Below are 25,082 nucleotides of genomic sequence, written 5' to 3'. Positions count from 1 at the left end.
TGAGGGCTTTAATTCATTTTTAAAGAAATGTTTGTGTCTTAGCCCTTGCTGGTTTTTCTTTTTTATAGTTAACTGCCTTAAGCCTGCCAGATCCCATGTTGCCAATAGCTTTGAGTACATGAAATCCTCGATCTTCAAGATATTAAACTTCTCTCTGCAGTCCATTTATATTGGATTGAATTTGCATAGACTTATGTGTAAAAAATCAGCAAAAGGCCTATCTTTTGTGTATAATGACTCACTGGTTAGGATTAGATACTGATGTTAGCGAGGAGAAATGTTCGAAGGGGAACTGATTCTTTTTAAGTGGTCAGTTCATAGTCACTAACATTACGTATGACTTTTGCTTTCTTGCCTAAATATACAATCTGTGGGCCCAGGCACTGCTTGTGCTACATCAGTCTTAAAATTTTTTACCAAAGGCTCTAAGACCTTAGAGTTAATATAACCCTGCAGCTTCCCCTGACTACTCCAACTTGTCACTTTATAGTTGGGGAAACCAAAGCCTAAAGAGAGGGTGGAACTTATTTGAGGACACATAAGAAGTTATCTTTTAAAGGAGCTGTTTATTTAAGAACAATGCTTTAACATTAGAAAAACCTGATCCTAATCTTAGCAATCTCTTTTACAAGCTACAACCTTGTGGAGGCTCGTTTGTATCTATAAGGCAGGACTAATAGCAATAGAGCCCACGTGATGGGAATAGAGATGAGAATATATGCAAAACCCTTACCACAGTGCCAGCGCCTGGCAAGGGCTCAGTGAACAATGGCTGCTATCAAGATAGATCCAGGATCTAGTTCTCCAGCCAGAATCCACCATGAGCTGAGATCCTCGATGACCTATGGTCTTAATGGGGCAGCAACTATAAAATGAGCTCTGTGGTGGGAGACCACACATGGCATTATTATTCAAGTTTTGCAACTAACTCTGTGACCTAGGACCATTTCTGACCATTTTTCGTTCAGAAAATATGTATTTGGTACCCACTGGCAGGTGCAGTAGGAAAGATTTAAAGGTGGAAGGAAATACAGCCCCTACTCTCAGTTCTGTACACAGAGATCTGCACTAATGATGGAAAAAGACATAGAGTGGGCATCTTATCAGTAGCATGTGAAGACAGGAAGAGGTGACTTCTGGGAGGAGGGAACAAATAAGCTGAGGCTTAAAAGATAGGCACTAAATAGCCTAAAACTACACTGTCCACTGTAATAGTCCCTAGCTCCATGCAGCCACTGAGCACCTGAAAAATGGCAGGTCTGAATTGATATGTGCTATATATACCAGATTTCAAAGAATTAGAAACAAAAAATGTAAAATATCTCAACTTTTATACTGAATACACATAAAAGTAATAGTATGTTGGATATGTTAAGTTGAAAAAATGTTATAAAAATTTTAAATATATTCTTTATGATATAAATAGAATAGACTATAATAAACATAATATAAATAGAATGTATTAATTAATAATGTATTAATTATTTGAGGTTAAAATCAGTGTTCATGAAGATCATTTATTTTATTATTTTCAAACAACAGACAAATACATGATAAAGAAATGATTTGATATGAAGGATGGAAAAATGAGAACTCATCATCCTCTTCATTTTTTCCATCATTACATATGTATATTTTCACAAAAATCATAAAGAGCTTAAGGTCTTCATTTTGCCTCAAAGTCCCAATCAGGGTTAAGAATCTTTTCACTGGAGTTCCCGTCATGGCGCAGTGGTTAACGAATCCGACTAGGAACCATGAGGTTGCGGGTTCGGTCCCTGCCCTTGCTCAGTGGGTTAACGATCTGGCGTTGCCGCGAGCTGTGGTGTAGGTTGCAGAAGCGGCTCGGATCCCGCGTTGCTGTGGCTCTGGCGTAGGCCGGTGGCTACAGCTCCGATTCAACCCCTAGCCTGGGAACCTCCATATGCCGCTGGAGAGGCCCAAGAAATAGCAACAACAACAACAACAAAAAGAATCTTTTCACTGAATTTTCTGATTCTAAATGGAGACCGAATATGCAGCTAGGCAATGACTAGACCATTATGATAATGGAACTCTGATCACCATAACTCCCAGCATTGCCTAAAGTTTCTTGAATCAAGGAACCTGTAGTGGGAAGAGTAGAAGCAAGAAAGGGCAGAGCCAGTTAGGAGAGGTGGAGACCTTTAGAAGGCTGTATTTGTGATACTGCCTGAGAATTTAATTAGCAATATTAAAGTTGAGAGAAATATTAAATTTAATTAGCAATATTAAAGTTAATATTGTCTTCTGTGGACAATATAGGGTGCTCTAAACCTCAATTCCAAACGCTCATGCTTAACATCACTCAAATAATGTATGCATGTAACATTCACAATATACTCAGGAAGCAAAGCCCGAGACCTCACAATGATAGACCTGCTTTGTTGATTTTGCTTTAGTCTTAGAGAGAAGGGGTTCAAGGCAATTTAATCCTTAAATGTTATGAAGTACCTATTATTTGCAATTCACTGCACTTTGTAATGAACATGAGAGAGAAGCAGAAGTTCTTTTTTCTACAGATTCTTCAAAGGACAAAGCATTTCTGTTACAACCAGGTGACACGATGCACTGCTAATTCTTCATGCCAATTTGATCATTTGTAGTTGCAATACTGTGTCGTATAATGAGTCACAAAACCTTGTGATAGTTCACTTTTCTTCTGTAGTTTTATAAGATATGTACTGTAACTGCAAATTAGTTTCAAATGCCTGAGTCCTGTCTTCTAAAAATCAAGTATAAACAAATACTTCCCATAATTCTGATATTTGGAATACATTCACAGATAATAGATTATATGAATTCAATAATTAATTACAGTCTCATTATTTAGAAGAATCTGTATCAAAAGAGAATCTTATAGACATTTGGGGTGTTGGGAATTAGAGCATATTAACACATTTCCTATATGTTACAAGTACTTTTAGTGTAAATTTAAGTATTATCAGATGAACTGAAATGTTGAAAAGAGGAGTTTAGGAGCATAAGGGAAGAATAATAATTTCCTTGGTTCCCAAACTTGAATGCCCTTTGGCATCATTTGGAAAGTATTTATTTATTTATTTTTATTATTTTTGGGGAGGGTCTTTTTGCCATTTCTAGGGCTGCTTCCTGTGACATATGGAGGTTCCCAGGCTAGGGGGTCGAATTGGAGCTGTAGCCACCAGCCTACGCCAGAGCCACAGCAACGCGGGATCCGAGCTGCATCTGCGACCTACACCACAGCTCATGGCAATGCCAGATCCTTAACTCACTGAGCAAGGCCAGGGATTGAACCCGCAACCTCATGGTTCCTAATCAAATTCATTAACCACCGTGCCACGACAGGAACTCCTGGAAAGTTTTTTAAAACTGCTGATGCCTGGATCCTATCCCCCTGGGTTCTGATTCAGTTGGTCTGCAGTATGGCCCTGTCCAGGTGATAAAACATTTAGCAAAGTTTGAGAACCATCAGTCTAGATCGTAGACTCTAGGTTATTACTGCTTGAAGGCCATGCCCCTCTTACAGACTCCTGAACCCTTTCTGATTTCATGGGTTTGTCAAATAGTTCTGTGATGTTCAGTTGGTTTCCCAGGAAGGTGTTCCTTTTGGAAAGAGATAGTGCTCATGTAAATGATTAATTGACTTTCAAGTCAAATGAGTCTTTGGGGAGTCAAGCTATGGGAAATAGAGACCTCCGCCTTCATACCCCCCATGCTGATCAACCTCGGATAAGCACATCCTCATCAAGATTCCAGACTCAGAGAGCAAGCAGGCCAACCCTAGAAACAACAAGGTAAGTCATATAGAAACCATTACAATTTGTCAGTCTGCTTCCTCCAAATTTCTACATGCTTGTTTCTTATGTCTGTTTAACATGCCCTTGGACTGGTGGTTCTCAATCTTGGCTGCCCATTAAAATTACCTGGGACTCCTGATGTCTGGGCCATACCACAAACCACAAACCACAAGTGACCAGTGGGTGTGGGTGTTATACCCACCAGACGCAATGAGGTAGGCAATATTCTTACACTTCCATTTTACACTTAAGAAACAGAGATACAGAGTAATCACATAGCTGGTAAAGCGGCAGAGCTGGGATTTGAACCCAAGCATCTTGATTTTAAGTTCATTCTTTGTCAATAATTGAGACTTTTCCTCAAAATATTCATCTGATGCAGCTTTTCAGACCTTTCTGTTATGGGCAGGTTGGAATTTGATATTGCAAGTTTCATGTGTGCTCTGGGGCTTATTCTTAATATTTTACCCAGGATTTTTACTCAGTTTTTACTGCACTGGAGAAGCCATTAATAAGAGATGTTACAGCTGCTTTCTTAATATTAGCCCATGGTTTCAAAATTTCTTTAATTTGTGCATATATTTGGTACCTTAAGCCCATCAAAGTTGCAGGTAAAAACAAGATTCCCATGTCCCTTCTCAAATCTTTTAGACATCCCATGTCTGAAAATCCTTTTAATTTCCTTTATTAGTTTGGTGTGTCCTTAATTTAGTATTAAAAATCCAGATTTCTTCCAGCTTTTGGACATCATCCCATTTCAAACTTTAAAAAACAAGTTATCCAGAGTTTTACAAGCAATAACCATGTAAATAGGACAAATCTCAGCCTTTGGCAAGCAGCCTTGAGAATTGAAACAGTTTCACATTGTGGATTTCAATCAGTGTAACTAACTTATGGAGCACCATCTATGTATAATGAATCAATTAAAGATTTTAAGAGGTGACTTTAGAAGTGCCCTGTTTCACCTTTTGATGCAAACACATCACTTGAAGCTCTTGTTAAAAAATGCAAAAATCTGATTCAGGAGGCTGGATGTGAGATGCTAGATTTCGTATTTCTATCAAGCTCCCAAGTGATGTAGATGCTGCTGTCCTGTGAACCATACTTTGAGCAGCGAGGACATTGTGCTGGTCAACTGGCTCTCCAAAGGAGGAAAACGAAGCCTTGATTTGCAGCATTTGCTAATTTCCATGATATAAATACTCCCACAATGGCCAAGTTCAAGCTATCAACATGATGTCACTGAAAACTGAGTTGGGAAGAGTCTGCAGTGTTAACACACACAATGGGCTCTTCCAAACAGACACAACCCAGCTGTAGCACATCACTGCCTCTACGTGGCTTTAAGCACACCTGCTTTCAAGATTCAAAATAGCAACGATGCTGTTCCACCCTGCAAAGAATTTTAATAAGGCTAGGGAGATAAAGAATGCTACAGGGAAAATGACCAGAGATTAGTTACAAAATATTGAGGGTAGGTTCAAAGTAATGTAGTTCTGGAGTAGTAGACTGAATTAGAGGGCACGTTTAAGGAGCTAAAATCCACATAGAGCCAATAATGGAGTTTTGAGGGAGGTTTGAACCAGGTTGTGATGGTGACAGCTTCAAATAAATGGGAAAGAAGAATTAGCAGAAAAGGAACTGGGGTAAGAACCAGCAAAATGTGTGAATCAAATGAAAGGGGGGAACCTTGGCATCACTAAAGAGTTGGGAATAGGTGGTGGTAGTTTCAGGGGCAGGTCAAAGGCATCCTGCTTTCACAAATGTCTTATTCTCTGGCATAATTGGGAAATAAAATATTCAGATTAATCAAACATTCAAGTTAACAGAGTTGACATAAGTACTAAAAAGAGATATTAATATTTAAAGTAGTAGAATAGCCTCACAGACATAGAGAACAGACTTGTGGATGCCAAGGGAGAGAGGGATGGACCAGGAGTTTGTGATTAGTAAATACAAACTATTACCTTTAGAATGTATAAGCAATGAGCTTCTACTGTATAGCACAGAGAGTTAGCTATATTCAATTTCTTGAGATAGAACATGATGGAAGATAATATGAGAAAAATAACATATACATATATATACACACACACATTCTGTATAATATAACTGGGTCACTTTGCTGTGCAGCAAAAATTGGCACAACATCGTAAACCAACTAAACTTTAATAAAAAAATAAAAAATAAAGTAATAGAATACCCTGACATATATAAGAACCTAATTTCTTTGTTCTTTGATGGAGAAGAGACTTCTAGAGATGCCATTATCAGAGCTATTGCTTTGCGAATCTTTGGTGCCTAGACTCAGGGAGCTAGCCTAGAAGTTGCATTGCCAGAGTGCTGTAAGAAGAGGTTTTTTTGTTTTTTCTTCCCTCAAGCCTTTTCCCCGGGATGCTGTGTGAAAACCTGTGCCATGGAAAGAATTGCTAATTGGGAGAAACATTCTCCCTTAAAATATATTGTCTTTAGGAGTTTAATCTCAGTTTCTTCATCTGTAAAATGGGTCTAATAATATCTATCTTATATGGCTTTTGTGAGGATGAAGTGGATCCTGGTCAAGGCATGTTAGTGCTCGGTAAACACAGGGTTCTACATTCCCAGTACATCTCTGAGAGAAACGATGTTTGAATGTCTAGGGACCTTGACTGCTTCCTTAGGTGAGGGCTACCCCTAAAACTTCTGACTCCTGAGTTAGTCAGCCAACCAAATGTGTGAATGCCTTTTTACTGGCTGAGAGCTGAACACAGATTTATTTTGAAAACAAACAAACAAACAATTATCCTTTTCTTCCTTGTGTCTTGAAATAAATGTCCTATTTCATTTTCTTATTTTGTGCTATGTTAAGAACCTGAAGAGGGAACTTAAGGTCAGTCAGGCTCTCAGGTTGAGAAACTCTTAAGCTATAAGCTCCAGAATCTTCTCTTTGTCTCTGATTCCAAATGGGCTTGTGGGGAAAAGTGATATAGCCATGAGATCACTGTGTTCTTTTAGATGATTTCCTGTTTCCTGTGTATTTAAATACACAGGGAATAATCCCGCTATTAAAATGAGACCCTGTATGTGTGTATGGGCAAAAGTTCAATGAAAAAGGAAGAAAAATATGCTTGCTGAATACCAGATGTAGAATGCATAAATCCTGTCAGAACAAGTGGGGAATAGCTTTATGGCTGACTTGCAAGAAACCTAAGGGAACTGAGAAGTCAGATAGGCATGTGTCAAACAGACTTATTTAAATCATCCGCTTCCTCAGCAAAATAAAAGTTTGAGAGGGTTCTGTTTTCTTTTGTGGTTTGAAATTACAGTTGTCTGCCCCAGAGGTCCCGCTTGATTGAGGGCTTTCAAGCAAAGAAGTTGCAGTACTAAGTTCAGGCCCTAGACAGCACTGGGATCACCCAGGGCCTCTGACCCGGGTCCCCAACCTTGCCCTGTGTGTACTTTCTGCTCTTTGTCATCTTAGAAACAAATTGCAGTGCAGCTAACCACTATTTCAGGATGCTGCAGCTTGTCATAGCTAACAGGCTTTTGCATCTGGAAGAGAAAGGTGCCCACTGGCTTACTTTTCAGACCAGGCTTCAGGTGGCATCCTGGCAATCAAGACCAGAGCCCTTAGCCCTGCACACTTGGAAACTAGGCAACTCTGTCTCTTAGCCTCTTCCTGTCCACTGTTCCTATACGGTTGGTGATCCTATAGACCATCAATCTGTGTTAAGACAAACTTGATTTAAAAACTAGTCATCTGTGTGTGCTTGGTGATAAGATTTATACTGCTCTGTAGTGAGAAATGAACCAGACATCAAATCATTTTCAGGTATGACTTCCTGACAGGTAAATCCTTCAGGAGGCCACCTTATAGTTTGGTAAGTTATTGGAGTGAAACAGATGCAATGCAAAGGTCCTTAAGTGTTAATCTTTTTTTTTTTTTTTTAAAGCTATGGTAGCTCCTTAAATTATTATTTTTTCAGGATATTTCTGTTTAAAATATCCTGTTAAATATATCATCTCTGCCATGGCTATGCTAAGGAGAATAAAAATTATGGTGCTGTGAAAAGACAATTTTGGAGTCAAATGCACCTGCTTTACTACTTGCTATTGCTGTTACTATTATTTTCCACCTCTACTATTTACTAATGCATGAACTTAACATATGATTATACCTCTCTGAGCCTCACTTTCCTTATCTTTTTGCTGAGACTATGTATGTAAAAAATAGTTCTCTAAAACCGAGCACTGTATCGCAGTAGCTGCTACTTTGGGAAAACTTGACAAATTCTTGCTCCTCACCATCCATCCATCTATCCATCCACCCACCCTTTCACTCAATGCCTATGAACAGTTTTTTAAGTGCCAGCCACTGTTTCTGTCAGCAGAGCTGCTACTCGAACCTGATTTGTTTTGCCCAGCAAACCAAAGTGCCGAGACACAGGTTTGCAACAGAGAAAGGGGTTTATTCACAAGGTAGCCAAGGAAGAAGAGAGAACACGTCTCAGATCCACCTCTCAGGAGGCAAGGGGGTCAGGATGTGAATGAGATAAAGAATAAAAAAGCACAGAGTTCCCATCATGGCTCAGCAGTAACGAACTGGCTAGTATCCATGAGGACGCGGGTTCAATCCCTGGCCTCGCTTCAGTCGGTTAAGAATCTGGTATTGACGTGAGCGGTGGTGTAGGTCGCAGAGGCAGCTTAGATTCAGGATTGCTGTGGCTGTGGTGTAAGCCAGCAGCTACATCCAATTCCATCCCTAGCCTGAGAAGTTCCATATACCCTTGGCACAGCCCTAAAAAGCCAAACAATCAATCAATCAGTCAATCAGCAAGCAGTGCAGTCGTAGGGGGAGGGGGGCGTGGGGGAAGCGATTGGAAAAAGGTGCACAATTATTTCCCTCGCCAGGCTAAGTCCTAGGCCTCTGCAAAAGCGGAGGCACGTGGCATCATGGGAGGGTGGAGTTTTCAGCCCTCTGACGTCAAAAGGTCACGGGGCAGAACCTCACGCATGCCCAGTTGGAGGGTTGGTGGTCTTAGCCAGTCTTAACCAGCTCAGCTCCAGCTGGCCGCTGCTGACACCATGTGCCTAGAAAATAACTCAGGCAAACATCTTGTTTAGGCTTCATGCCACTTGGAGGACACGCAAATCTCGTGACCACCTTAACTACCAAAGCTGAAGGCCAGTGATGTGGATTTGACGGCCGCTTCCCTGTGGTTTCCGGGCTACAAACAAGAGTACAGACTGGGCCTCCGACGTTAGGAAGCCGTCTGACTGCTGAAGTGGAAGCAGGTGCGTGTTTGCAGGTGAGCGCCCAGCACGAAGTGAAGCGCAGGGGATGCCCACCTCTTTCAGGGCAGGAAAGCCTTCCTTGAGGACCTGACTCGGAGGCCCAGCGGTGAAAAATGAGCCAGATTGGCAGCTAAAGAAGGTGGGGGATGGGAGAGGTGCAATGATGGCAAGGATGGGCGTTTCAGGAAGTACGGAGTGTGCAAAGGCCAAGAGACAGAAGAGCATGGCGCCGTTCGAGACTTCGACGTCGTTCTGTGTGTAAGAGCGTAGGGCCTGGTGGGAATGGGAGGGCGAGAATGTCAGGGGTGTGTCAGAAGCTGACAGAGGCCTGAGGGGACAGGCAGAGGCTTAGACTTTTGGTGTCGTGCACGGCAGCGAGCTATGGAAACTTTGTGAACAGAGGCACGCAGATTATTGTTATGCTGGTAGGACAGTACCACCGCAGAAGTGCTTATGAAGTAGGTATGCATAATTATTTTTTATTCCTCCTGATGGTATTTGAAAACATGCCTGATGTGAAAAAAAAAAAAAAAAGCAAACCGTTAAAATAACCAACTCACATGTCCACACGTTTTTGCTTCTCCTTACCACTTTTTTCCCCCTGGGAGGCAGTCGTGGTGGTGGAGGGCTCCCATTATTTTGTGCTCTGTTTTGCTCTTCAGCAATTTGTTTAAAGAGGGTGTGTGTACTATTCATATTCCCTTTTTTCTCCTTCTTCTCTTTCTCTTTTTCAAAAATTGCTTTTTTTTTTTTTTTTTTTTTTTTTGCTTTTTAGGGCCACACCTGTGGCATATGGAAGTTTCCAGGCTAGGGGTCAAATTGGAGCTGTAGCGGCTGGCCTACATCACACAGCAATGTGGGATCCGAGCCGGACCTACACCACAGCTAAGGGCAACACCAGAGCCTTAACCCACTGAGAGAGGCCAGAGATGGAACCTGCATCCTCATGGATACTAGTCAGGTTCCTTTACCACCACTGAGCTAAGATGGGAAGTCCCCCCTCCACCCACGTCCTGCTTTTTTTTTTTAAACAAAACTTCTGAAGCACTGGTACATTTTTTTCCTATTGTGACTGTTGGGGAAAATGACTAAGTTTTTGTGTGCAGCCTCTGCATGGAAGGATCACTAGAGTCAGTTTCAGTTTGGGGGGAATGGATGTAATGGGAGTGTGGCTGGGTACAGAGTATGCTGGGGACTCAATCCCAGGACTGTGGTGGATAGGGAGGGTGGTGGGAAGACACTTAGTTCCAGAGCTAGGATCCCTGTATTCCCCTCAGAGGCTGGGCCTCTGCTACTTTGCAGCTCAAATCAGGATGCTCCAAGAGCATAATAAGTGCAGCCTTTAGGACCAGCCTGATAGGAGGGGAAAATGTCCGAGAGAGAAATGCTGGGCATACAGAAGTAGGCATATCCTCTCGGCTTATGGAATCGTCTCCCAGCCATGCAGGTAAGAGTTCAAAGGAAAGTCAGTGGCCTTGGTAGTGAAATCGTATGTTAACCAGAAACTAGATGAGAGCTTATTAAGCATGGTGGCAGTTTGGTGGGTACAGCTTCCCCTCTGGCACTCTGGATAGGGGCTCCACTGGTAGGAAGGTGTGAGTCCAAACATCACTGGTTGGTAGGAACAAGGTTGCTGGTTTCCTTCCTCTGTTAGGTATAATAGCAGCTGGGCCACAGGACAAACTAGGATGTGTGAGTCTCAGCAGAAAGAATGCCTGGACAGTGTTGTTTTGCTAGTAGTAAGCAAACTGAAAAAATAGAAGTGTGCCTGCCAAAGGGAATGATTTTGCAGTTCCATGCTTTCCTGTGTGTTTAGGATTGGCCCTTACGTTGTGAAATACATGTCTTTCAGTTTTGAACTTCCAAAAGGTTTCTAGAATCTTTAAAAAGTGCAGTTGCGTTGAGTGACACAGAAATTTGCAGAAATAGTATTACCAAATCATGGGGAGAGGGGGCAGGGAGGGGAGATTATAAAGGCCTCATAAGGCAAGCTGTTGAATGCTACATACTCTATTGACTGTGAATCCCAGAATGTGTACAGTGAAATTTATTGGAACGCAATTTCCATACTTACAACAAAGAGCAGTTTAGAAAAAAATAGCTAAGTATACTAGCATATGCTTTCTTTGTTGGTATGGCAATATAATGTAAACCATGAATCTTCCCACATTTCTAGCTCTTATCTAAGAGTACATACCACCTGGGTTGGGAAGAAGATGAAATGCAGTTGGGGAAGTAAATGGTTGGATGTATCCTGAGAAAAGCGAACTAGATTTGTTGAAGTCAGCAGGTTCTGAGAAAAGTTATTATCTAGTAATTTGAGAATTGTGTAAGGAATGTTCTGACATGTTTTTCTCTCATGTTTTCTCCCTCTTCTGCCAGAACCTATAGTGATTATATCACCTCTCTTGACCTCTTCTTCTCTCACTTCTTGCTGTAGAGGCTACCTGAGTTCATCGTCCCTGGCGAGGGACCAAGCAGAAGAACAAGCAGTGTGGTGAGTTGAAATCAAGACTCTTCTGCTCTCTGGGAAGAGGGGAGGAGGGCAGAAGATATGTATATCAGCCAGAAGATATGTTTCAGCATAACAAATTATACCAAATTTTAACAGCTTAAGACCACAATTTATGATCTCGCACAATTCCTGAGAGTCAAGAATCCAGGAATGGCTTAGCTGAGTGGCTCTGGCTCCAGGTCTATTATGGAGTTTCAGTCAAGGTGTCTACTGAGTCCATAGTCCTCTGATGCTCGAACTGACAGCTCCACTAATAAATTGGCTTACTTGTATATCTATTGGCTGGAGGCCTCAGTTCTTTACCCATGGCACTTTCCTCAAGCTGTGGACCTGGCTTCTCCCAGAGGGAATGACTTGTAAGAGAGAGGCTAAGACAGAAGCTGCAGTGTTTATTATGATCCAGCCTGGGAAGTGATGCACTGACACTTCCACTATATCCTGTTCATTAGAAGCAAGTCACTAAGTCCATCCCATACTCAACGTGAAGGGAATTAAGCTCCATCTCTTGAAAGAAAGGATATCACAGAATCTATGGGCATGTTTAAAAATTAGTACAATAGGTGTAAGCCAGTTTCACAGGGTGTAGATCTGAGGCTGGGTCAGAGTTATAGAAAATGTCTTATTCTGCAAATAGCGGCCTCATCTGTAATAAAAGCCCAGAGTGTGTGCGTCATCACAGCTAAAAGGAAAAGGGCTTGTTGGAGAAAACTTATCAGAGATGTTGCTTCATTTGTCTATGTATCCTTGACCCCATGATTTTAGTTAAAAATTATGTGTCTTGTATGATTCAGGTACCTCTGTTCAAAAACCAGGGAACAGATTTTGTCCAATTTTTGGAATAGATAATACATACACATGGTACAAAATGCAAAAGGTACAAAAGCTTGTGGTTAAAAAGAGTTTTTCTTGGTGTTCCTGTTGTGGCAGGGGAAACGAATCTGACTATCATCCATGAGGATGCAGGTTCGATTCCTGGCCTCACTCAGTGGGTTGGGGATCTGGCGTTGGTGTGAGCTGTGGTGTAACGGTCGCAGATGCAGTTCAGATCTGGCATTTCTGTGACTGTGGTGTAGGCCAGAAGCTGCAGCTCTGATTTGACCCGTAGCCTGAGAACCTCCATGTGCTGAGGGTGTAGCCCTTGAAAAAAGAAAAGTCTTTCTTTTTCCTGGGAGCCAATTTGTTCCCACTACAAAAATATGAGTGCCTGCTTCTCCAAACCTTGAAAATGATAAATTATCCACTCTGATATTTGCCAATTTTGTACATAGAAAATGGTCTGCTGTTGTCCTTTTAATTTCTATTTTATTATAAATGAGGTTGGGCTTCTTTTCATATACTTAAAATCATCTGCATTTACTTTACTAGGAACTATTTACTTTTAATTTTTGCCCACTTTTGTGTTGGGCTTGTCTTTTCTTCCTCCTGACTAATTAGTGGAAGTTCTTTAGGGAATAAAGAAATTAGCCCTTCCCTAGAATGTCAGTGGCACATGTTTATTCCCAGTGCATCATTTGTTTTTTGACTTTTTAATGCTTTTGTTATTTTTTTGCCATGTAGTGGTTTTAAAAATACTTTTTATATATGGTCACACTCATCAGTTTTTTTTCACTTACAGTTTCTGGGTTTGTATCATTCTTAGTCTTCTCACTCTAGTGTTATTAAGAGTGCACTGTGGTTTCCTTCAGTACTGTTATAGTGTAAATGTTTGTATTTTAATTTTGATTAAATTTCTTCTAAGGCTTTATACTAAAGTATAAACGCAGTATAAAACACTAAGTTTGTGTCCATTTCATTTCCAGTTCACGTATTTCTATTTTATTCTCTGTTTTCTCATTTGTAAAATAGAGCGAATAAGTACTGCTGAGTATTATCCATGTCTTTTGTTGGGAAGAGACCACTTTGGGGACTGAAAACCGAACCAGAACTTTCTTGCTCATTTACTTAGAAGACTTCATTCCATGATCATGTTTTCTGATCCCCAAAAGAATTAAGAGTAACATGGATTACAAGATAATTTGCTTTAATAAAGAAAAATCAAAACTCAGCCATTTCAGGGGGGCCTACATTGGGGCCTCTGCTTTCCCCTAGAATGTTTAATTGAATTATTTTCCACAGCTATTACTGTTGAAATAATCTTGGCTACTTGTAAAGCAGAACTGGAGAGTGTCTCATCTCAGGAATGTCAGAGACAAAATGGTAGTTTTGAATTGGTTATTTAGAAATCAAAATGATATTCCACTGAAACATATTTTAAATAAGGGTTGGGCCTTATCACAAATTCCAGATTTATGAATTGTATGATGCAGGATAGGAGGAGAGGTGCTGTCAGTTACACAGAACAATATCTTGTAACACTGTTTCTTGGACAGAGTGACCTCAGGAAACCCAACAATACACCTTCCCCAGCCCTAGCAGCAGAAGTGAGGCTCCTTGGTGGGGATAAGAGCCATTGTGAAATAATTGTGAACTCCAGAAAGGACCACTTTGGGGACTAAAAATGGGGTCAGAATACATCTTTATATTTGTATTAGAGTAAAGTAATTTCATAACATTGGACAGTTGTCCTGAATGGGATACCTAGAAAAATTATGTCTTCATTGCAGAATTTCGGGGGTGTACCATTTTTTTTTTTTTTTCCTCAGCACATAGCCGTAAGGAGCCTTCTTGTGTAGGCCTGTGAGGCTGGGATCTGGAATTTGCTTGGCTTCATAAAGCATGGAGGTAGAGGCGAGGTGGTGAGGAGGGTTGATCTAGCTTTGGAATATGGGAAGCTGTGGAAGTCACTTAGAATACAGAAGTATCTTAAAGGGTATAGAGAAAGTAATACATGTTGAGAGTGAAATGAGGCTAAGAAATTTACATAGGCAAGCTGCTAGCTTAAGGGACGTTTGCAAGCATGAAACAGGATCTCAGCCATCAAGCTAATGTTTGGAGGGAAGGAATGTCCTGGGGAAGGTAAGGCAGGAAATGGATTTCCAAGACAGGAACTGTGATAGGGTGACAATAAATAAAAATGCAAGTTGAATGCAACTAAGAATTTAACATATTTTTAAAAATAACAATACAGAATGATATGAATATCTCAATTGTAAAAATAAATTGTAACCCTTGTTAGTATCTGATATTTTGAATATGTGAAAAGTGATGAAGAATTGGAACACGCTTCATACCAAAAACAAGTTCACAGAATGTTATCAGTGGAAAGGACTACATAGATAGACTGCAGGAGCATCTGTCCCGGCTGCTGGAAACTGCAGAAAAATTGGTTTTTAAAACTTCACATGAACTAAAACCTAACCTCATTTCCGGAAGCTAATTGCAAAGCTTGGCCTAATCATGGAAAAGCTGAGGTCACTTGTTGGAGTCTGAGAAGGCATTTGCAATGGAAAGACTTTTTTTAGAAAGTTATTTTAACACCTTTTTAAAAAGGCTGGTGGTGGAAAGACATAATGGTAGATTAGTATACATCAAAATTTTAATATTGATATTACTATAGCATGTGATTGACTCGAACACAGACCCTGAAGCATTCAAGCCTAGTTATGTAAAATAAACCCGTGAGTTCTGATTACACAGCCAAGTTTGGGCAAGCTTTGGTAATTCCTCTCTGTGAAATGTTCACTTGCTGATGCATCTCCTAAACTTTATGCTGAGATTCACCATGAGTAATGCAGAACTGAATTCAGAATTGAATGTCCTGAGTATGTTCCAGGATTCACCAAAATAGCCTAATTTGTTGAATACATGTATTTCATTGAAATGGATAAAAGTGATCAGTGACTAGTGTTGAAGATATAGATTCATTTTTAAAAAATTGCTTCATAATATTCCTGATCATATGTCTGTGTTTTTTAATGGGATTATTTTCTACCCATACTTTTCAATACAAAATCACTATATATTGCACCCGTACTGATTTCTGAAAATTGAAGTTCAAAGGAGTGAAATGGTTTTTTCAAAATTACAGAATGGCTGGCTAGAACTCAGATGCATGAAATCATACATAATCTCAGTGACCATTCTGCTAAACCATGTTTCTCCTCCCTATCATTAAAAAGCTAGAAGGATCTTTAAAAGAAGTTGATAAAACTGTAAGTCCTGGGATATCTGATCATGCAACAGAAAGATTAAGAGATTTCCAAAATAAATTTTGCTCTATAAAATATTGATTACCAAAAGGTTAGAAGATAAAGTTAAGTTTGTAAGCTATTTTTACTATTTACTAATTATCATTGGGCAAGTTATTTAATTTCTACCTTTGTTTTTCATTTAAAAAATGGAGATAATTATTGCACCTATCTCACAGGGTTGTAGTGATGACTAAGTGATTTAATAATCTAAAAGACTTGGAATAGTGCTTGGCACATAATAAGTGTTCAATAAATATTAGGAATTATTGCCACTATATTTCAAGCGTTGTTGTGCTCTTAACATACTTGATTTTATTTAATCTTTATAATATCACTGGAGGATAAGTATTATTACTTTTCCCATATGGCAGATGAAAAGAGTTTGGTAAATGGCCACGTTTGCATGGCTAACAAGATTAAGAGTCAGGGTTCAAACCTGATCTGTGGTCTGTGTAACTCTAACAGGGGTTTGCAAATTAAGAATGGTATTTATACTTTTAAAGAGTTGTTTTAAAAAATGGGAGACTGTATATGACCTTCAGAGTCTATAATTACTACATCTGGACATTTACAGAACATGTTTGCTGACTGCTGCTCTACAGCTATTTTTCCTTCTATACCATTGGACTAACCTGTCTCCTGAAAACCAGATGCCTACTGAAGCTGAAAAACATTGTCCACTTTTTCATGTACTTGACAGACATTTATGGAGCACCTGATATGTGTGAGGCATTTGTATAGGTGCCTGGTCTAGAAAAATAAATGGCAAAAGGACATTACATCAAGAAATTTCCCATTCTGTAGGGAAGTCAACGAGAACACTGGCAGGTGTTCCAGTCCAGTATCACAAGGTTCTGTGGAAGAACATCAAAGGGACCTTGAATGTAGAATTCAGGGGTCAGACATGCCTACCTGGAAGAACCAATAGTTGAGATTAGCTCTACAGTTTTAGTTACAGAGTAGGTAATGGGTATTCTTGATAAATGGAGCAGCAAATAAAGGCCCGGATCAAAAAAAAAGTTAGAATTTGAAAAACTACAAACATAGCTAAGATTTAAGGATGAGGGGGAGAAGTGAGAGGGGTGCGTGGCAAAAGATAAGACTAGAAAGGAAGGCAGGGTTTGAAGCATAAATATCTTGCATGTCATACTAAAGTGTTTGGCATTCATTGGCCAAGACTGTGAATGCTATAGAGAAATAATTGTTTAGTAATTGTTAGCTTCCTGAATTGTTCCTAGAAATAGCAGTCTGATTCCTACAAGTCTGATGTATAGTCAACTGGCTTCTTGGACTACTTATTGTGAATAAGGAGGTTGGTTTTCTGGCTAGGTTGCAAGTCAGAGTTCTGTTTTGCATATGGTCTGACCATCATCTGTTTGTATATTCTGTTCTTTCATAATACATCATATAGTGATATGCCCTTCATTCTGAAAATATAATGAAAAGAGTGATTCAGTCCTCTTGGAAACATTGGAGAAGGCTTCACAATGAAGGCAATATCTGAGATGAATCTTGATGTCTAAGACAAAGAGAATGTGAAAAGAAATTGCAACCAGAGATTACATTTGCAAAGAGACAAGCAGGCAGGTTTGTGGTGTGTTAAAGAAGCAGTGACCTTTTGGAAAAGCTTGAGCATAGGAGGATGGGGGAGCAGAAGATGAGCCAGTAAAGAAAGGTTGGAACTGAAGTGTGGTGGACTTTGAATGCTGTTCTAAGATGCAACCTTATGGACTCCAGGGGAGAGGGCCATGCTTACTAGGCAATACTTATAACATTAGATTTGTGTTTTAGAAAGATAGTGTTTGTGACAGTAGAAAATATGCATGGGGTGTGTCAGGATACTGGAAGCTTACATGCAAGCTAGGGTGATATTTTGTACATTGAAGGAAGTTATGGTGAGTCTTGATCTGGGCAGGGGCAATGGAAATGCAGCACAGGGCAGATAGAAATGACTAGGGCAGCATCTTGAACATGGGGTGAGTACTCTATAAATATGTTTCTGAGTGAATAAATGGAGTATCTAGGAAGTGGAATGAATTGGGCTAGGGGATTGACTGAATGTTACAAGGTAAGGATAGAAAAGACTCAGGAACCATTGAAGTTTTTAGCTTCATGACTGATTACACAGCAACCCATAGGCCAAAGCATGAAAAATAGTGTGGCAGTTGATGGGTGAACATGTCAAGTTCAATTCTAGGCATGTCTCTGGGTGTAAAGAGTTGGAGTGATTTGGGCAATGTGTGGGGATGCGGGTCTCAGGGTCATTGGCAGCATGTATGGAAGCACAGGCAATGGGATTTAATTGTCAGAAAGAATGCTGAAAGCTAGGAATGGGGTCCAGTCCCTGAACACACTGATTTTTAAACAGTAGATATAAGAAGCAGCAGCAGCATTTGTCAACTAAAAAACTGTCCCTGTTTTAAAACTGTTAAAAACAGACCCTTCTTTGGAATGACCCCTCTAGATGGCTTGATGCTTAGTTTAGACATTCATCCACTCGGAGGTAGGGAGATGAATAGAGAACTTTAAAAAAAAAAATGATAGAAATCAGGTTGCGTGGAGTGTATGGGGTTCTGTGGCTCTGACTCTTTGAAGCATGGACTACGTGTAGGTGAAATGCCCTGTAGCATGAGGAGACCTGAAGTGTAACCCAGACTCTCCTAGTTGCTGTGACCTTGGCCATGCTTCTGTGAATTTGGCTTAGTTTCTGTGACCTTGGCCTTACTTCTTTGAGCTACATATTGAAGTTAATATCTACCTTAAAGAATTTTTCAATGACATAATTCTACCTATATAGGGTGCCTCGTGGTCTATAACACATAGTCTGTGCTCAATAAATAGAAGTTATTGTTATGAAAAGAGCTGGAAGAGTGACACTCAAAAGAAACTGTAAATCAATGTGCCGTTTTCCCACATGCACATTGTTTGTATTACAGGATAATCATATGAACTTAATTTATCTTAGCTCTTCCCCACTTAGGAAAAAAGTATTTTGCTTCAATAAAATCAATTTTGTTTTCTCTAGAGAAGCATTTTTTTAAACTTTTGAAGTGACATTTTATTACTTCTTTGCTTCAACATACATGCTTATCATGATTCAAAATTATTCTTAGAATTATCTGCCATTATGGCACTTCTAGGTAATAAGCATTTATTGGGTGTCTACCACATGTCAGTTACTGTGCTTGGCATCAGAATCCAAGATAAATAAGGATTTATCTCTTAGAGAAACTCATTCACGCAATAAAATATTTATTTAGCGCCTACTAAAGGCAGGTGCTTTTCTTGGTGGCAGAAATGCAGCAGAAAATAAAGGCACTGGGATTCTAAGCTTTGCCAGCCTACATTTAAGTGAAGAGACAAGGAAATGGTAAACAGATAAATAAGCTAAATGTAGATGGTATTTAATGAAGAAAAGAATAAAGAAATAATAGGTAGAGGATAACTGGATGAGACCAGCCTGTGCGGCCAGGTGACCCCTCCTGATGAGGTGGTGGAGCATGACAATAATAAGTCAAATAATTATTGTGAACCCAGCTGTTGCATAGTTGGGAACAAAGGAAATTATAAACATCACAAAATATCCTAGCACTGGGGGCAGATATCAGTGCTTTAGAAATAAATTACTTTTGAATACAATTTCAGTCATTTTAGAGGTTTTATATATTCACGTGTTTCACTTTACCCTCATTCTTGAACTAGGGTTAAAACTAAATATTGGGGGGGGGGGACTCAGCTTTCTTAGGTTCTCCCAAATACACACTGTATGTAAACATTCTGATTGCACATTAACCTCAGGAATGTTGGGTATAATTTTTGTTGTAAGTATGATTTTTGTGTCGGTAATCCCCAACCAAATCTTCATCTTCTGTGTCTTTAAAGTCTAGACCGAATGACTTTTAGATTCCTAATTATCCAGCCAACATATGGAATCTAAGGTGATGCTTAAAGTCATAGGTCTTTGGAAAATACTTCCTTGTCTAAGTCACTCTTATTCTGCAGAAATTAGAATGAAAAGAAATAACAGAAAACAAATTAACAGAAAGCTAAAAGTAATTTGCAGAGCAGAACAGAAACCTTGGTTTCATTATCACCAAATCCAGTGATTGGGATTTTTACAGTTTTTTCACCCATTCAATAAATTAGTCTTCCCATGTTCCAAGCTCTGTACTTGGCTCTGGGTGCCTAGATGAGTAAGGAGGTCTTTGCAGGAAGTCACTTTCTCGTGCCCTGGAACTTTGTAGATGGGCGAAAGATGTCTTAATTAGACAAACTATAACTCATAACCTCTCAAATACCACAAGTCAATTTGATGACACATGTCAGATTGACACATGATAACAAGTCCTGGAACGTACTTTATCTTTCTGCATTAAGATTTAAAAAATGGTATTTTAAGGGAGAAGATTTTTGTATTATAGATAGAAAAGAGTTTAAATGCAGACTCTGAAACTTACTAATTTCTGACCTAGGAAAAGTTGCTGAGCTTCTGTTTCTAGAGACAGATTGTGACAAGTCACTGGCCAATGCCTGGAACATATGGTAGACACTCAGTGAATGTTTACCTTTTATTTTCCTTTGTAATTTTATGATTCCGACAAGAAAATAAGCTGTGGAGTGTTTGCAAGATGGAACTCTAGGATGTGATCTATTAATCCATGCAATGATTTTTATTGATTATAAGGCTTTATCTGACATTCTTTTTTTTTGCAAATATTATTACTCAGTTATTTGGGTTAATATATTGGTAATTATCCTATGATTGAAAACTGATTGGATTTGATTGATTTGTTAAAATATTGATAATTATCCTATGATTGAAAACTGATTGGATTTGATTGATTTGTCTGAATCACTAAACGTCTTTTAACATTTCTATATCAAACCTTTTTGTATCTTATCACTTACAATTGTGAAGGCCAGCTAAAGGCAGAACAGAAATTATCTTCTTCATTTATTTCTTTCCTCTTTCATACTTTTTCTTCTAGCCACAGAACATACAAAAATAGGAACATAGATTAGCAAAGTCTGAAACATTATGTAGCCATGTGAAATAGAAAATCTGGCTTTTAATCTTAGCACTTCTACTTACTGGCTATGATTGTAGACAGGATGGCTCTGCTATCAGCTTTCATAGCCTTCCCTGTAACATGTGGATATTAATTCCTACTGTAGGATTGCTAGAAGGATTAAAGGAAGTAGCATATGAAAGCACAGTAACTGGCACATAGAAAGTGTTTAATAACTGGGGAACTATTTTTTATCTGATTGGATATCTGCTTTTTACATGAGGTTGTTTGTGCTCCAAGAGTTAATTGCTGCCTTATGTTGACGTAGTTGAACTTATGTGAACTTTTGGGATCCTAACTACCATTTGTCACCTTGGGCAATCAGTGTAAGTATAATGTAAATTTGTCCAGACTCTAAATTTTAGAGACTATCAGTAAGACTAACCTTATCTGCCAGAGATTTAATATTCTTAATTTATTTGACGTGTCTATTATTAAATGCAAAGCATTGTGTTGGTTCCTCTAAGGGACAATAAATTAACGAAATATAAACTTGGTCCTCAAAGGATTATAAAGACCATAACAATTACAATACACATAGAAATAATCTCTTTTTCTTTTTCTATTGATCCCCTCCTCCTAATTTATAAAACTCTTCCACCTACTCTCTGGAAGTCATGGTCACTCATAAAAAAGTATTTTTGGAGTTCCTATCATGGCGTGATGGTTAATGAATCCGACTAGGAACCATGAGGTTGCAGGTTCAGTCCCTGGCCTCGCTCAGTGGGTTAAGGATCTGGCGTTGTCATGAGCTGTGGTGTAGGTCGCAGATGCGGCTCGGATCCTGCGTTGCTGTGGCTCTGGCATAGGCCAGAAGCTACAGCTCCAATTAGACCCCTAGCCTGGGAACCTCCATATGCTGTGGGAGCAGCCCTAGAAGAGGCAAAAAGACAAAAAAAAAAAAAAATTCTATATCGTCAGTCTTTCAATAACTGAAACCTGTCAGCTCCTGTCTGACACTGCTTCCTCTACTGCTTCCTTCTCAAGAATTAACCCTTTTCTCTCTATGTTCCTGGTCCATTGAAACTAACTCTAAGGTAGATGTCCTCTTTACTTCTCATTGCTGTGCTGTCTAATATGGTTGCCAGTTGCCACTTATAGCTATTTAAATTTGGGCTCATTAAAATTAAATAATATAAAAAATTTATTTCCTCAGTTCCACTAGCCATATTCCAAGTGCTTAGTAGCCACTTGTGGTTAGTGGTTCCTGCATTGGACAGTGAAGGTGTAGGATGTTTCCATCGATGTACAAAGTTGTATGGGAAAACACTGACCTAGAACGTTCTTTCAGCTTCCTCTTCCAAATCCCCAGTTTTGAATCTTAAGTCAACAGCCTGAGCCACCCAATGCTCTAACCTGGTGACAGTCATCCATGTGTGGCTCCTTCCATGAGGTAGCCCCAGGCTCACTTTCAACATCTATCTAGATGTCCTCCCCCTACCCTTGCATCTCAGCTCATTGATCTCCTCAAAGGGTCTTACCTTTTGTTCTACCTCAGTCCCAACTCCTGTGATCACACATTATACCTTATCATTAGCAACAACCTTCCATCCATAATATCAGCCTTTAACATCCTGTTCTCTAACAACTTCATCTAATATTCCAGTTTATTATTTCCCACTCCTTATGTGGCTTAGAATCCATGGTTCATCATTATAGTCATTCCTTGTCCACACTGTCAAGTTTCTTGCCTTGCTCTCACAGTATACTATACTATACTATACTATACCTGGTGAAATCCTATCTTGGAAAAATTCAACTCTACTTATTTTGAACCTATACTCTCCAGGATGAATGTAGCTGGAGAATAATTACAATTATGCTGACTAGTCTCACTTTAAATTTATTCTCTGTTCCTAGTCAGTATTCCTCATCCTTTTCCTAAGGATGAAATGTCCTTAGGACATTGAAGGAGAGAATGTCCTCCCCTATCCTCAGCCTCAGGTGTCGGCCTTCTGTCACTTACCATTGTGAAATCAATCAGAAGGGAACGTTCATATTCACCCTTGCTTGACCTCATTTTTTCCCATCCAGCTATCTTCTTCTTTATGTACTCTCTTTATAGGTAAATATTCTAGAACTGATTTTCTATACTCTTTCTTTTAGCCATTCCACTCCTTTTATTCTCTTTCTAGCCCTTTCCTCTTACTAAAATATCTTTTGTCAAGGTCACCAGTGAATACTATGTTATTAATCTAGTGATGGAGACCCAGTTTTCATTTTACTGACTTGGCTATCAGTAACATTTTACATGGCTGATTACTTCCTGCATGTTATTTAAAATTTTTTTTTTTTATTATTTGGTCACACCCACAGTGATGTGGAAGTTCCTGGGCCAAGGTCTAATTGGAGCTGCAGCTGCAGCCTACCTGACATGGGCACACTGGATCTGAGCCATGTCTGCAACTTACAGCACAGCTTGCAGCAACGCCAGATCCTTAACCCACTGAGGCCAGAGATCAAACCTGCATCCTCACAGAGACAGCATAATGTTTTTAACCCACTGAGCCACAATGTGAACCCGAGCCCCCTGGTTTTTAAAACCCTTCTAAATACTAACTCCCTCTCTTTTTAATCTCCAGACCAAACCTTCTCTTGAACTGTAAAAAACATATATATGTATATGTATTTTTTAATTGGTTTTTTTCTAAGCTTTTTAAACCCACCGAAATTCTTAAGATATTAAGGGGCTTTCAGGTCAAGAAGGAAGTAGTAAGATATATTAAAACCCCCTGCCACACTCTGAAACAAAAAAAAACCACAGAGAATTATTTCTACAAATGTCAATTCCAAGCGATTCTGCCCAGAAGAAAAGAGAAGAGTTTTGGGGGGCTAGAAAAGAGAAAAGTACATCAGAATGGGAGCTAAGGCTGCATGCTTAACAGCAAGCCAGGACCAAATTAGGACAGAAGGGGCTGGGATTTCAGGGTCTGCTCAGAAGAAGGAGCTGACTATTTGCTGATCAGAGTGGATGACTAGAGGGGACCCCTAGGGGAAAGCTGATGGTAGGGGGGACCTTATAGGGAGTAGGGGACTGAATCAGTTCCATTCAATGAGTAGGAAGGATCACCATGAGGGATTGGTACCTGGCCCACATCCCTTACATGGGCCTCAAAAATGACACAATTTGTGGAACAGGATCTCCAAGGCTCTAATTTAAGCCCATATTTGGAGCCATGAAACCCAGAGGGCCATACTGTGGCCCATCACACTCATGCTAGTGGTTCCTCTAGGGAAAGGGAGGGGGAGAGGGTCATGGGCAAAAAAACCCTTCGACTTAATCTGCAGTATTTGTTGGGAGAAAAAAGAGAATATGAGATAATGTTATCAATTTTCAATTATTGGTGAAGAATGGGTATTTTTCTATTATGTATTTTCAGTCATTTTAATTATTTTATAAAGGAAATTTTTAAAAAAGAAATAGAGTAGCTTCTCTTGTATTCTATTTTAATTCTGGCAGCTTAAGTCTATTTCTTTTAGACTTCATTGGTTGCATCAGGAATGATTTTAAAACGAATAAATGCCTCTCTCTCGCTCTCTCTCTCTCTATATATATATATGTGTGTGTGTGTGTGTGTGTGTGTATTTATTTATTTATTTATATCCTATTAAGTTATCATAAATTACAATCTGTTAAAAAGTACTCTCTTGGGAATATAAAATCCAATCAGTTCTTTTGGTTCCCTTGATCAATTGTGATAGCTTAAACTTGGAAGGAACTCAAACCCACAGGACTTCCCATGTAGTTCATATGATGTGGCATTTATAGTGAATGAGAATTGAAGCCAAAAGAAGCACTTAAATATTCTGGGATGTTTACATATGATTTTCAAGTAGACAATTGTGTGGTTGTGTGTATGTATGTGTGTGTGTGTGTGCACGTGTGCATGTGTATGTTGTATTGCTTTAAATAAAACCTGAACTCTGTTCAAAAAGTAATCCAGGTTTTTTTCTTACTCAGTGGTAATTACTCAAGTGTAAATCTGGAACATTTATTTGCTCTAAATCTTCCTGAAAATTTCTACTGGGTACAGTAATCAATGTTGCTATTAATTCATATTAATATTCTGTACAAAGAGCAGTGTTTTTTCTAATGGCAAGTGGCTATTTATGCTAATATTTTGGGATTGAAAAAACTCTTACATCTCCTTGAGTGCTAATTTGGAATAAGAGCAGCTTTGCTAGTCTAGCTCATATATTGTGCTTTCAGATGTGTGGTTTCTCTCTTAACATATCACCTCACAAGAAAACTTGCTGTGATAAAATACTTTTAAAAGAATAGTCCCCTGTGAGAAAT

General features: G+C 39.3%; 1 protein-coding gene across 8 annotated transcripts in view; it reads left to right on the top strand.

Moving 5' to 3' along the window:
• PDE7B (phosphodiesterase 7B) overlaps nt 1-25,082 on the top strand; it is a 608,116-nt gene that overhangs the window by 131,606 nt on the left and 451,428 nt on the right. For 2 of the 8 annotated variants that reach the window (XM_021087558.2, XM_084955456.1), the window contains exons 1-2: nt 8,786-9,071; nt 11,454-11,568. The gene's annotated coding sequence lies outside the window, so the exon portion shown is untranslated. Of the gene's footprint in view, nt 1-8,772; nt 9,086-9,283; nt 9,330-11,453; nt 11,569-25,082 lie in introns of those variants that run through there. The other 6 variants (XM_084955411.1, XM_084955462.1, XM_021087561.2 and 3 more) reach the window with 6 other exon arrangements.

The sequence above is a fragment of the Sus scrofa genome, chromosome 1 (genome assembly GCF_054392235.1).
Source record: "Sus scrofa isolate SSC_HxYL_T2T_F1_AM1 chromosome 1, Sscrofa_HxYL_maternal_Yorkshire_Landrace_v2.0, whole genome shotgun sequence".
NCBI classification, from domain to species: domain Eukaryota; kingdom Metazoa; phylum Chordata; class Mammalia; order Artiodactyla; family Suidae; genus Sus; species Sus scrofa.
Note: the sequence above shows the minus strand (reverse complement) of the source record. Positions and strands in the feature narration are given on the sequence as shown.